The following is a 10,148-nucleotide window of genomic DNA, read 5'->3' as shown; positions in this document are numbered from 1 at the left end:
TTTATAAATTATTATTTTGTCATATCCTGCCCCATCTGACGTCTCCCTTCACCCACTTTTCTGTTGTCCATCCCCCAGGCTTTTTAACTGTGTAGATAGTGTCAAATTATGGATAAGAGTGGAAAATGGGAATTCCAGAACCCTTTATCGTGCTTGTGCAAAACGTGTACATAACCCAAAATGTAGATGTTTGAACAAAGCAATAGGATACTGCATAGTGCAAAATCAGAAAAGGTGTGTTTCAAAGTTGGAGCCTTTGATCGTACTTATTCAGTCTGTATATTGACGAAATAATCAGAATCCAGTTGAATTTTGCTTGTTAATCTTGTATCCTACTACTATACCAAACTCCTCTGTTTTAAGCAATCCTATTGTGGACCTCTTAGGATTCTCAATGTATAAGATCATATCATCTGGAAATAGCCAAAGTTTCACTTCTTTACCCAATCATGTCTTGGGGATTTTCCTTTCTAATCGTATCTTCTTGAGAGTCTTTATTAGGAATGGATGTTGGATGTGATCAATCCTTGTTGATGTGGTGGATTACATTAATTGTTTTTCAAATGCTGAAGCATTCCTGCATCCCTGATATAAATCCCACTTGGTCACGATGTATTATTTTTTTGATATGCTGTTGGGTTCTGTTGGTCAGGATTTTGTTGAGGATTTGCTCATCTATCATGAGAGATATTGGTCTGTAGTTTTCTATCCTTGTGTGGTCTTTGCCTGGTTTTGGTATCAGGGTTATTCTCGCTTCATAGAATGAGTTTGGGAGTTTGCTGTCCCTTTCTATGTTCTGGAATATCCTAATTTTCCTAGATTCATACTTTGTACATTTCAACCATGTTCCAATAGATGTTACAGCTGCTTCTTCTCATTTTGGGTAATGCCTGTCAGAAAATTTTATTGTGAAAACTCCATGTACATCATTATGGTTGACTCTGTTTTGGGAAGGCAGCTCCTCTTCCACCATATTTGAGTGCCTTTTAACCTTAGGAGCACATCTTATGGCACTGCATATGACTATGTTCCCACTGCTGTTAGTGACATTAAATTTTTTTTATTAAAACATCATTATGTTGGGGGCTCCTACAGCTCTTATAACAATCCATATATCAATTGTATCAAGCATATTTTACATATGTTGCCATCATTATTTTCTAAATATTTACTTTTTTCTTGATCCCTTGGTATCAGCTCCTCTTTTTTTCCTCCCTTCCCCCCCCTCGTGACCCCTTGATAAATTATTAGTTTTTGTTATCTTCATATGTTACACCGACTTCTGTCTCCCTTCCCCCCATGGTTTCTGTTGTTCATCCCCCTGTGTGAGTGTGTTTGGGGGTTATGTGTCAATCATTGCGATTGGTTTCCCCTTCCTCCCCTTCTCTCCCCACCTGCCCACTACCTTCCTGGTATTGCTACTCCCATTCTTGTTCCTGGATTCCATGAGTATTCATGACATTTTTAATGTCTAACAACATCCTGTTGCTATTCATAAGGTTTTCAGTGGCTAATACTTCAGAAGTGAGGCCAGCCTATTCCTTCAACATACCCTATTGCTAGTCTGGACACTCTGCTGAAACCTGCTGGTATTTGGATTGCTGGTGGTGTAGCTTCTAGCAACCCACACAACACTACAGTCTGAAAATCTGACAGACAGGTTGAGGAGGGTCACTGTGAGTCCGAATGAATCTGATGGGCTAGACTGGGTTTGTACAGTGGCAGTCACTGTGCTAATTAAAAAAATAGATTAACAAGATTAAATTGATTTCTGGGATTTCTCATTATAGTAGGAAAAAGGGTTAATGCAAAAAGACTTAAGGGAAAATCTTGTCTTCAAAGGATAATAGTGCTTTGCTTAAATATCTTGGAAATTATAATTGGATGACATGATACATATTTAGCTAACTAAATTTTAAGAAAATTATACATTTATACAAATTCAAAAGCTTTTTTGTCCTTGATAATATTGTCCTGTTATTTTTGTTAATTAATCTTTTTTAAAAATTGAAATTCTAATAATCTATTGTTACGGTAGGTTTCAGGAATTGTCTCACTTTTTGGCGGGGGTGGGGGGTTCTCCCTCTGTGACCTGAAATGTCTATCTTGTGTTTGAAAAAACCTTTGGGTCACACAGGAAGATCTTATGATGGAAAATAACTTCTTGATCAAATTGATTTATGCTCACTGATTTCTTCAGCATCAATTCTGAGAAGGTGGCATGTAATTTGAACTTCTGACATGTAATTTGAATGACTGTGATGCGGATCTGTCCTTTGGAGATGAACTTGTGTGCCTGGTACAGACTGTGGTGTGTGCGGTGTGGTGTGGTGCTCTCCAAAGCCAGGCTGATCCGAGTTGGTTCTGCTTGGCATTTTGTTCATAAGATGATCAGTCATCATGTTATACTGATCTGAAGGGCATACTTAATAACCTTGAAGTCATTTTGCCGCATTCATAGTTTAAGACAAATTGCTGCATGGATTAGGTATAAGTTTTTCTGAAGAGCAGTATACCAATTAGTTTGAAAATGGTTTAAAATGTGTTCAGAAAAGCCATTTATTTTGTCATTTTGGTGGAAAAAGTGCCCTTTTTGTCACTGGATTCATCCAACATTCATGATTTGTTTTCATACAATGAATTAAAATTGAAGAACAAAACAGGTGCTGGCTTTCTGGATGGATATCAGGTGAGATATGTAATGCCAGAGTTCTTACTTATTTTTTCCCTGTATTTGATTTTCCGTAACACAGCTAGGTGCTGCATTTATATCTGCTGATTTAAATTCTGTCGTATTTCATGTCTACCCTTTTTGTATGGTCAGTCATGTTTTCCTTTCCAGTAAGCGTTGGGAATTTGAAATATCTGGTGATAGCTAGTAAATCTGTTGTCACTGAGCTTTGTACTCACCATGTAGGGAGCATTCCTTGTTTATGTGCCCCTAGTGCAGCTTCACTTTGCAAATACCTTGATGCAGAATAAAATTTTTCATCATTAAAAACATTTTTTTCTTCCTAAAGAAGCTCGTTTAGTCAGTTGCCCAACCTAGTAGAATCTGACTGCTGCTTCCAGATGAAAAATGAAAAAAAAAATCATTTGAATTGTCAATGAAGAGTGGGCTGCATTTTACTCAAGACACCAAGCCAATAAACAGTTCATGAAATTAATTACCAGCAATTTGAGAAATTCTTTTTGCTTTCTTATTCTTGATGTTGTATTTTAGTGATTTTTCTTTTCCCACAGGATTTTCTTTTCTTTTTCTTTTTTTCTTTCTTTTTTAATCATTTTATTGGGGGCTCATACAACTCTTATCACAATTCATACATCCATCCATTGCATCAAGTACTTTTGTACATTTGTTGCCCTCATCATTCTCAAAACATTTGCTTTCTACTATTCCCTTGACTTCTTGGTTGTGGTGCAGAGTGTTTGATCTCATGATATAAAACAAAATTCTATGAACATAGACTATAAATTACCTGCCCTGTAAGTATGTATCAGTTATTAGAAGAGAAAATTCCAAATAATCTATTAACTTCTATGTAAAGTTAGTATCCTTCTCAATGAGAGTGGGAGATGATGGACTTGAAATATTTATCAAAACCCTGTATTGTAAGCAATCAACACTCAAAGTAGCTTAAGCAGCTCACTGATAGTCAAGCTGAAAAATCTTGAGGTGACTCCAGTTAAGATCACGTGCCAATGTTGTACTATTCTATCAAAGGGGATGAAATATTCTGATTAGTCAAATGTGGCTACTAATCTACTATGTTTGTGCTGTGGAAGCTGGGTGAAGATCTGCATTCTTCAAAATGTTTAAAATATAGTGAAAGGGTCTGAGAGAGATTCTGTTAATTACATAACAAACCCCAATATTGAATAAGAATTAACCACTTTTACCACAATAGATAACACACATTCACATTATTCTTCGAACATGAAAATACCAATTTTAAGAGATAAACTTACCATTTAAGACCTATTGTAAATTCTGTTATAAATTGTGTCTCATTCTCCTTATAGAAGGTGATAAAAAGAATCCAACAATTCTAAAGAATATTTGCATAGACTTTCTTGATATTTCAAATGGGCCAGATCCAAATAATTATGCTACTTTAAAAAAATCTCATGAGTACAGAACAAATATTAGTGTCTTTGATAAAATGTAAAGTGGAAAGCATTATAGATAATGGTATTAGAGGCTGAGATACTTAAGGTTTATTGTGCCAACCTGGCTGATAAACACATGTGGGATTACTTGAAAGGCTAAGAGATAAATGGCTCAGTGAGCCTCACCTTCCTAGTTCTCAGGTCTCTTGCTTTGTGATAATGGGACGAGGGTGTAGCTGCCTTAGCCAGTGCCCTGCTTCAGCTGGCAAGGCTCACTTCCTGCAAGACATCCCTGAGGAGAAGCCACATGGACCCACCCCGATGCAGTCCTGGAGACCCATGCCAGCGCTGAGATGCCTACATGCTCCCTGATTTGGCTTTCCTCCTGCAGTCGGCATCCGTGCGTGTGTTTTGTGTGACGGAGGAGGACTTTGTGGACTGGTGTTGGACATATGGGTTAATGTTGGACTTGTGGGCTTGGGAAGCACTGGGTTGGGGTGCTTTTTTAATGTATACTTACCCTTTATGTAAAACTCTTTTATATACATATGGTTTTCTGTGGATTTGTTTCTCTAATGTACCCAGACTAATACATAGACTATCCTTCATTTCTATGTATCCCTAAATTTAACTTCTATTCTATGCATTTCTCACTCTCTTAATCTCTTTTTTAATAGTGTTTTTGAGGCTATTACATTTGGAAAGGATCATTCAGTAGGGAATTTAAACTCGGTTCTTAAAAGTAGAGGTTGTTTATATGTGGACAGAAAATTATTCTTTTAGGTTGCCTCTGATTCTTCCAATTAATTAATATAATCTTTCCTATGTTAATGCTGTATTGACATCTTGACTTCATGTATTAATAGATTAAAAATGAAGACTACCATGGAAAAAGTGATCTAAGTAAGTTTACTGATTAAAAAAAAATTGATATAGAGGAAACATACATTGGACACATTACTTACTGGAAGATATAAAACACCATAGCAATATTTCAAGTATCTACTCAAAATAACAGAATTTAAATGTGACACATTTACTTCTGAAGTAAACAATTAAAGACTAAAAAAATCAGTCCTATTTTAGAGAAAACTGCTGTAGCAGGAATCCCACAAATGGGCAGCTTTTGAGAACAGATACCTGAGAAATGTGAGAATAAATCCTAGTTCTTCAGTAGAATTGTATACATAAGTGAAGGAGTTCTCACGTCTTTTGAGAACATAAATTAATCCAGAAATGTTCTAAAAATGGAAGAGTTATGACAGCACAGATAAGACAAGATTTTTTTGGAAATTATTTAACCTACTTTTTATTTATTTAAAATCATTTTATTGGAGGCTCATACAACTCTTATCACAATTCATCCATCCATCCATTGTGTCAAGCACATTTGTGCATTTGTTGCCATCAGCATTCTCAAAACATTTGTTTTCTACTTGAGCCCTTGATATCTTTTTAATGAAAGTGTTGCAAAGCAAGGATGTTACTTTGAGGACTAAGGGATGCGGGACACAAGCCACAGTGTTTTCAATCACTTCATGCGCATGTGAAAGTTGGACATTGAATACGGAAGACAGAAGAAAACTCGATACATTTTAATTATGTTGCTGGCAAATAAAAGTCCCATGGTCCACCAAGAGGAGAAACAAGAGTAATGCCAGAATGTTCCTTAGAAGCGAGAATGGTGAGAGTCGGTCTCGTGCTTTTGGACCTGCTGTCAGGAGACACCTGTCCCTGGAGAATGACCTCACGCTTGGTGAGGTAAGGGGACAGCAGAAAGAGGAAGGGCCTTGACCACGGGACTGAAACGGTGGTTGCAGCAATGGGCTCCGCCAGCAGAATGGTGAGAACGGTGCAGCCGGCGGTATTTCGCTCTGTTTTACCGAGGTTCCCGATGAGCTGGAACCAACCTGATGGTACCTAACAAGACTTTTTAATGAAAAACGAACCATTTACCATGCTTATGTAAACCATAGCACAGGATATACTATTTAGTGTATTCTGAAGGACTTATAGAGGGTCCCGGTACCCGTTTCTAACTATCTCTTTAAAGAAAATATTATTATTTTGAGCACTGAGATTAATTGAATGGTCATTTTGCCAGTATTTTCTAAATTTTCTTGAGATTTATTATTTTTTCATGATATCTTGTCTATGGTGTCATGGCTGCTTCCAGCTTTAAGACTCTTATTATTAACTCTAATAGGTTTTAGTCTTTGTTTACTTCTCAATAGCTATGTGGCATTTTAATTCTGCCACTCAAATCTCAGTGCTCTGTGTCTATGGTTTTTAGGGAGGTTTTGTTTTGTGTGTAGGATCAAAGCGTTGCTGACAGAAAATGAGGACTGTGTATGCGTGTATGCGGTGAAGATTGTAGGTTAAATTTCCCTTTGGCAGGAATATGTATGGAATGAAAACAGTCTCGCCATTTGCATAGCTCCTTAACATTTCTCTTTCTTTCTCTCTCTCTTTCTTTTTTTTCAGCTTAACACTTCTTTTGTAATCACTTAAGCATCCCTCATGCTGTAGTGGTGTGTAACGCTTTTATTGAATTATGTAATGTTATATATCTACAAGGAGTCATGGAGTGGCACAAAGAGACACTTAACTATTAAGTAAAAGGTTTGCAATTTGAACTTATCTAAAGGTATCTTGCAAGATAGGGCTGATCATCTCTTTCTAAAAGGTCACAGACTTTGAGTCCAAAGGGAGCAGAGTACGACTGTGTAGCACATGGGATTTTCATGAGCTGGAATCTACTTGACAGGCACCAATTTGGTTTGGGTTGGTATGTATCTGCATGCCCTAGCAATACTTTACATCTTCGCCATCTTTTTTGCCCTTACAGTACTCCCTTCCCCTAGTCCTTTTTGAGATACTTCACCAATTATATAGACTCTTCACGAATTATTGTACTGAAAGATTTTCCAAACCATAGCATAAAGATATAGACTTTCCTCCAATAGCCTTCACTGGATGCCAGAATCCCTTGAAATTATATGTAAATATTAAATTTGTATATAGAAAATCCAAAGTAATATTAATTCTTAATATTACAGTTCAAAGATTCTTAAATAGGTGCTCGCCCCATAAAGGCTAGGTATTTCTTATTAATAAGCCTTTATCTCTAAAATCTAGTGCTTTGAATTCATCACAAATTGTTTAATTAGTTGGTACTTTGAACCTAAGAAATCCACTAAGCAATCAATTTCTTAAGCTTATTCTTTGATTTAATGCTTTATGTATTAACAAACTCCTTTCTAGTCAAGGATTCCTCCATATGTATTATGCGGGTCATAGCTTCTCTTTAGGGTCTTAAAAGAAGGAATTAATATTACCTTGGAGACACACCATGTCTCTTTCTTTACCTAATATTGTCAATGAACTTTTTTTTAACTTTCTGGTCTTTAGATAGTTTTGAGCTTTTTGGGTACTTTTTGCTGTGTTATAATATTCTAGAGCTTTTACTCTAATGAAGCCTTTCTTGAACTAAACAAAAATCATATACCGTAATTTATTTTTTTGCCCATCAGGTTTTCTTTTCCCTAGCATGGCAATCAGCATATGGCGCTAAAAGGAAACCTTATCCAATTCCCATATGAACATTTGTCTTCTCTAAAAAAATTACATACGTAGCACTCAGTTGTTAAGTGCTTTAGCACTTTCATTTATTATTCATAATGTTCTCAGTTGTTCAGCGAACATAATATCCCTGTGCTTCATCTGGGGGAAATGATCCCATAAGAAAATGGAATCAAGGGTGCAGAATATATGAACTCAAAGGATGAAATTCGAATCACAGTGCAAATATTTCCTATAGGTCTTGGCTGACTCCAAATTCCCCATCGTCTTTATCCTTGCAGGTACAGTATTACCTTCTTAGCTAAAGAATGAACTGAAATGAGGCTTTATTTAAAAAGTAGCCAGTAGATCTTCACTCCAGGATCTGGGGTGGGGTAGTGGGTTACACATTGTGCTGCTACTAACTACGTCGACAGTTTGATACCATCAGAGAAAGAGGGGGCTTTTCACTCCCATAAAATTACAGTCTTGGAAAATCTACAGTGTAGTGTCTATTCTCTAAAATGGCAAATGTTATGTTATATGCATCGCTACAGAATATAAAGAACTAAAGTTTAAAATACAGTGCTTCCCTCCTCCCAGCTCCTATGTCATTGGGAATGAAAAGCCATCGGTTGGAATCGTGAATGAAATTACCGGTTATGAGTGTATGAATTTGGGCAGACCACACCACCTTTCTATTTCCTTATCTGCAATTTAGGGGAAACAACCTGACCTGTGCAAAAATCAAATGAAAGAACAAATGTAGAATTGCTGGGGAAAATGTGAGATATTTTATGAATCTTATCCATTTTTCTCTCAAAAAATATTTTTTATGGGTTTGGGTAGAACATGACTGACAATTCTTAGCAGATACTTCCAAGCCCTACCAGAGATTTAGGAAAGACCAAATTAGTATTAGCGAAGAAGCCTGAGGAGGTGAAGTGCTTCTGCATTTTCCATACTTACGCTCTCAACTTGATGTGGGGGTGATCTATTTAAATGATTGAACGGTTGCACGCTAGGTATGTAAATTAGTTGCCAATAAAACTGTTGAAGGAAAAACCAAACCCCCCGAGTTCCGTTCCCAGTTGTTTTGCAGTGGTACTGTTGCTGAGACAATTGGTGACCCTGTGCTCATTGTCAAGAAAGTCTGCTTGCTCTTCTCTGTCAGCTATGCTATTGCCTTCTTGTGATTGTGATATCGTGTGACGAAAATAGTTTACTAACACAATTTTATACTGCTAATAATAAAAATACTAATAACTAGAACAAAACAAAGCAATGATAACTTCTGGCTTCCTTGGTATGTGTTTGTTGAGTCTAGCTGCATTAGTTTACAGTATAAGAGAGGGACACAGAAAGTTCACGGAGAGATTCCATGATCTTTTCATTGCATTTCCCATAAACTTTTTGAAGCACCCTCATATGTTAATACATACACAGATATTTATTGTGTTTAATTATTATTATTTTATATTTAAAATGAGTGTAAAGGAGGGCAATCCTCTCTTTTGGATATCATAATACAATTCCAAATTCACTATCCTCAAGTTAATTCCATCCTATGGAAACCCTCTAGGGCAGAGCAGACAGAACTTCCCCTGCGGGTTTCTGTGACTATAATTCTTTACGGGAGTAGAAAGCCTCATCTTTCTCCCAGGGAGCGGCTGGTGGTTTCAAACTGCTGTCCTCCTGGTTAGCAACCCAATGTGTAACCTCTACGGTAACAGAGTTCCTTAGATCTTGTAGTACAGGTTGTATTTCAGCCAAATTTGAAGTCCTATTTTAATTGTGACGTATTTGGCAGGGTGAAATCCTTCAGACTCTTCATTGCAAAAAAAATTACAATAATTTTACAGTATAATAATTTCACAGCCAAAGGGCTTGGCTAGTAGAGCCTGAAGAGTTCATTTCTTTTTCCATTTCCTTTCTAGACAGTATTCAAGGCCAGGGTTATACTTGGGAAAGGTTTCTTCCACATAAATGCATAATGTCCAGGCCTAGAGAAACCATTCGTATGGTCCAACCAACATGAGAAAAAGCCTCAGGAGTCTAACATTGATTCTTGATGAGTTACTTATTCAAATCTTTCTTATTGTTGCTCTGTGAATGGGGAAATCAAGCTTTTATATTCAATCTGGCTTTATTAATTAGAAATAGTGAATTTTCTATGAGAAGGTTAAGCATTTTAAATAAACGTTCTCCTGGTTCTATTATGGACTTTCTATTCAGTCTCCAAACTTCAAATACTATAATTTTGGTAGAAATAAAATGTTACAAGAGGAGGGCACACTTTTGAAATCAGGAATCTCCATTAAGTATAGTTTTTTATTTTCTAAAATATAAATATTAGGTTATTAACTCAAGTCATGGATATGTAGATGAAAGGTATAATTTCAATTTTCCTATAAATTACAGAGCATGATATGTGATTTTTATTGCTTTGTAGGCATTGAGATTATCTTTTAATAATA

Source organism: Echinops telfairi, unplaced genomic scaffold, assembly GCF_000313985.2.
Source record: "Echinops telfairi isolate 266 unplaced genomic scaffold, ASM31398v2 ScPeMD7_6;HRSCAF=24_0, whole genome shotgun sequence".
Lineage (NCBI taxonomy): Eukaryota > Metazoa > Chordata > Mammalia > Afrosoricida > Tenrecidae > Echinops > Echinops telfairi.
This window is presented reverse-complemented; position numbering follows the sequence as displayed.